Genomic DNA, 5,407 nt, shown 5'->3' with positions numbered 1-5,407 from the left:
AAAATGTGAATAAACATGTCCACGTTGTTTCATGCCTTTGTTCAGTGTAGCTTCCTCTCCCAGGAATGTCTTAACCCTCTCATTTCGAGACCTTGCTCAGGGGTCAGCTTTTCTTTGAAGCTTTTCTTGACGCTGTAAGGGCCAAGGCCTTTGGCCCTTTGGAGATTTGCTGGAAATCATGGACATGAGGCAGACTGATTAACAGGAGAAAAGGCATAGGAATTGATTTAATGTATATACATAGGAGCCCATGAAGACCCAAGATATAGAGGAAATTATCCATTTTTATGCTTAGGTTCAACCAAGTATGGACAGCCATGTAGAAACATAGAAAGGAAGGTATGATCTGACCTAATGAACTGGGTAAACCCAGCAAGGCCTGTCTGTCTAGATTCTTCTTGGCACACATTCCTCCCTTCTTGGTATGGGGCAAGCCTCTCTCTGGAATGGGATTCTAATGACATGCAGTCAAACAAGGTAGGTCATATAATTTCTTTATGGCCAGTTTTTGCATAGAATATTTAAGTTTTATGGATGGATTTTTAGAAAAGTGGTTCTTGTTTCTATGATCTGCTTTGGGGAAGAAGGATTCTAGTTTACAGGACTAGTTTTGAGGGAGAATGGTACTAAGACACAAGAGGGCAGGAGAAGGTCAGAGAAAACCAGGTTTCTGAGGCTGCGTCTGTGGCCTTCATTTTGGGATATTGTTTTTTGAACCTAAACAATGTCCTCTTGCCTTCTAGAAAGAAATGAAATCATTCTCCTTTAGCTGTCCTAAATCCCATCATTTCCATCAAGCTACCTACAGCTCTTTGTGACATTTGTCTGCTTACATAAAATGCAGGTCTAGCTGCCTCTGCCAGACAGTATTTTCCTAGAGGGTAAGAACTATGTCTTATTCATTTCACTTTGCCCAGAGCCAAGAACAGCAGAAACTCGATATATCATTTTGAATAAATAAATGAATGAATAATGAAGGACTATAATCAGCCAAGTGATGTGATCCATTTGGAGCTTTAGAAAAATCCCCCTGGCATAGTAGGCCAGACAAACTTATAGTTCAGCAGGGGTTAGACTGAAAGCATCAAGATTCCCTGGGATTCAGACGCTGTCTCCAGAATGCTTCTGTTAAATTTAAAGGCAACCCTGGCTTGCAAGTCATTATTAGTCACCAGTACATTATTTGAGAACAGAGTCTGTAGAGCCTAAGACATAAGCACATTTCATGAGGGTATCAAGAAAGGGCTAGGGTCCAGGCATGGTGGCTCATGCCTGTAATCTCAGCACTTTGGGAGGCCGAGGTGGGCAGATCGCGAGGTCAGGAGATCGAGACCATCCTGGCTAACATGGTGAAACACTGTCTCTACTGAAAATACAAACTAGCTGGGCATGGTGGCACGCACCTGTAGTCCCAGCTACTTGGGAGGCTGAGGCAGGAGAATCACTTGAACCCGGGAGGTGGAGGTTGCAGTGAGCCAAGATTGCGCCACTGTACTCCAGCCTGGCTACACAGTGAGACTCTGTCTCAAAAAAAAAAAAAAAAGAAAAAGGAAAAGAAAAAGAAAAAGAAAGGGGTAGGGGTAGGACATGTTGGAGCATGAAGCCCCTTGGGAAGGAATCAGACTTGGTAGGAGTCCTGGTACAGCAGGGCATGCCCTGCAGGGGCACTGATTGAAAAAGTGGGCACCTGTGACCTTCCACCCACCACACGGTGCTCCCAGGGCCCTTTGGAAAGTAGGTGTAAAATGGACCTAACTTCTTACAAGCAGGGGCAAGCCAGTCATCTATTTGGGTACTGAGAGCACCCAAAGCCAAGTGGAGTACCAGTAGCCAAAGCTGCCTGGGGAAGAGGATGAATCTGTTTGGCCTCAGCAGGTACAGAGGCAGTGTCCAGTTTTGTCCTCTGGGGCCTGGTCATAGAGGGACAAGTGTAAGCCCAGTGGGGTGAGAGGTTTCAGGAAGGGAGTGGTTTCTTTTGCAATTTTCTCTTGAGTAGCAGGTGACATAGTCATTCAGTTCTGGAGTAAGGGCTAACCTGACTTTTTAAAAAGACTGTATTAAATCTACTGGGCCAAGGTCTGGCTGTTTCTGGCCTATTCTATTTTTTAAAACAATTTTATGAAGATCTGTTTTATCTATAATAAACTGCACTCATTTAAACCATACAAATTCATGAGTTTTGATAGATTTATATATCTATTGCTATAGACTGAATTGTGTCCACCCAAAATCCATGTGCTGAAGCTCTAATCCCTAGTGTGACGTGTGACTGTGACTGTATTTGGAGACAGGGCTACAAGGAAGAAATTAGGATAAATGAGGTCCTAAAAGTGTGCCCTGATATGATAGGATTAGTGCTCTTGTAAGAAGACACACCAGAGAGAGAAAGAAAGTAAGAGCTGTGAGGACCCATTGAGAAGTCAGCAGTCTATAACCTGAAAGGGAGCCCTCACCAGAACCTGACCATGCTGGAACCCTGATCTTGGACTTCCAGCCTCCAGAACTGTTGAGAAATAAATTTCTGTCATTTAAACCACACAGTCCATGGTATTCTGTTATGGCAGTCCAAGATGACAAATACACCCATGAAATGACCACTGTAGTCAGGATACAGAACAATCCCACTGCTCCCAATTTTTTATTCTTTTCTACAATAGGCTGAAAAGCTCTAACCTTGAGAGTGGGGAGATATCTGCTGTAGGAAAAAAAAAACACACAATTATTTCCAAAATGCTCCTGAAATGTTTTGTTGCATATGATGTCATTTGCCAAATTTTAATGAACAAAATAAGCCATTATGCAATTAAAGCAAAGAATGCATGGCAATTCAGCTCTGAGCATGCAATCAGGCTGGGCACCGTTGCCAGCTATGAACTGGTTGTGGTAACCTGCATACATTTCCGGCTGAAGTCTGATCAGAAACAACAGGTTGCCTGGGCATAGAGAATTCCAGAATATTTTAGAAAAGGGAAGTCTTTGACATTTTCTGGCCTCTTCATCCTCACTTCCCAGGAGCCAAATTCTCTTCTCCTCCCTCTGGAAAGATTGTCTTAGTCTTTCTCACTCTTCCCCTCCTCTCCCATCTCCAACCCCAGGCAGGTCCATGCAGCTTCCCAAACCTGTCAACCACTTGGGGGAAAAGGGCCTCCTTTGCTTCCCTGCTATACCCCGTGGGCCTGGCATCATGCCCAGCAAGAGAAGCTATACAAGGAATGTTTGTTAAATGAATCAATGATTAAATGAAGCAGAAAAAGTCAACGGAAAAAAAACCCCAAATAGCAGCCATTTGAGGTCTTACATATTAGGACATTCTAGAGTGTTGTCTAGTAAGTTACCTTGATTTTTATGGGGCTTTTGGGCAGGCAGAGCTGGCAGAACAGAGAAGTTATGATATGGCTCAGCTGTCATATCATGGCATGAGAGGCCTCCCTCCATCTGGTCTAATCAACGTTTCCAGCTCCATTTCCCACCTGCCTTATGTGTGCCTAGCAGTTCTGATACCATAGCTTAAATATGTTGTGTGGGTTCTGTCTCTGATTTTACCTGTGCAGGTGCCCTTTCTCACATGCACTACCCAGCTTGCCTACTGCATCCTCCTTCCTCGTCTTCATATCCAGGCTTAAAGTCTCCTCTCCTTCACTGCCTTTCTTCATCTCAGTTCTAGCAGCATGCGACTGACTGTCTGCTCCCACACGTTGCTCTCACCATCTGCCTCTTATTTATCTTTCATGCCAGACAGTGAGCCCCTTGAAGGGATGTTGTCCAGCCTTAATCATTTTGTAAACCCCCTGCTTACTCCAGGGCTATGCAGAGAATGGTTCTCAATAAACACTTGTAGAATGGAATTGTCCAGTAAACGCTTCTTATTTCTCTTCCCAGATGGAAGAAGTAGAAGGCAGAGGCAACTACTACAGTGGGAGGAGCGTGGCCTTTGGGTCCAGATAGTTTTGTGTTCTAGCTCATCACCGTCTGCATTCATGTTATATTGCTTTGTAACCAATTAACACAGACTAAGCAATTTCAAACAATAACCCCTTCTTTCCTCCTGGTTTCCATAGGTCAGAAATCCAGCACAGTTGAGCTGAATCCTTTGCTCAGTTACACAAAGTGTCAGCTGGGCTAAATTCATGTGGTTGTTGGCAGAATTGAGTTCCTTGTTGTTATAGGATGTAGGCCTAACTCTGTTGCTGGCTGTTAGCTGAGAATGCTCTAAACTCCTAAGGCCACCTGTATTCCTTCTCATGTGGCTCCTTCAACTTTGAAGTCGGCTATGGAGAATCTCTTTCAGGTCTAATCCCTCCCATTCTTCAAATCTCGTACTTTCTATTTCTCTGACCTCTTCATGCAGATTTAAAGGGCTCTGGTAATCAGGTCAGGTCCACCTGGATAGCTTCTTTTCTGATAAACTCAAATGCAATTGATTATGAATCTACCTACATCTGCACAACTCTTTTGCCATATAACAAGATAAAATCATGAAAGCGATGCCCCATCCTATTCACAAGTTCTTCCCACATTCAACAAAAGGAAATTATAAAAAGGTCAGGGTCATTTAAGTTCATCACAGAGTTCTTTCTACCACATCTCCTCTGGCTACATTACCCGCTTTGGAATACCAGTTTCCTCAGCTGAGAACAGGGATAAATAAACCTACCTCTCAGACTTGTGGTGAGGATTGAATTAAATACAAAATGTGAAAGAGCCACTCAGTGACTGCAGGTCTCTTCCCCTCCTCCTGTTATTTCTGTACTGTCTGCCTCATAACTATACCCAGATTATCCAGAGAACAGACACCAGCTGGACTGTGTGACTATGAAATAACACTAAGACCCTTGGTAACAAATGCAGACTAAAAAAAAAAAAAACTAATTGGTAATGTCAAGTTACTGTCTTTGGAGGGTGGTAATAGCTGAAATAACCCCGGGTTAGCTCATGACTCAAGTGAAAGTGATTTCATAAAGATTGAAATCCAAGCTCCTCAAGCGGAAGATTACTTCTGTAAAAGGCTTAGGTCATTATTTGTTTTGATAAAACCAAAAAGACCCTTTGTCCATGAAACTTGGGTTGTAATAAACTGGATACTATGAGGAGAAAGGAGCCCAGAGAAAAGGATGCTGTTGGCTTTTAGAATTCAGCCGATATGGAATAAGGCAAAGTTGGTCCCTATCAGCTCTCCTTCTCACTCTGTCCTTGCTGCAGGGATTTTCTGCTTTTGCTGACTCCCTCCCCCAGCTGCCTGGGACCTTCCTAGCAGTGCCCCACTTGGGCAAGTTCTACTCTTAGGAATTATCTAACTCTTACCCAGAAAACTTATCACTCCCGAGTTTCCACAACTCAATGCCCAGCTGGGTGCCTGCCTAATTAGGTACAGGAAGAACGGAGATGTCAGTTAATGGGAGTGGCTAAA

Source organism: Macaca mulatta, chromosome 6, assembly GCF_049350105.2.
Source record: "Macaca mulatta isolate MMU2019108-1 chromosome 6, T2T-MMU8v2.0, whole genome shotgun sequence".
Taxonomy (NCBI): domain Eukaryota; kingdom Metazoa; phylum Chordata; class Mammalia; order Primates; family Cercopithecidae; genus Macaca; species Macaca mulatta.
This window is presented reverse-complemented; position numbering follows the sequence as displayed.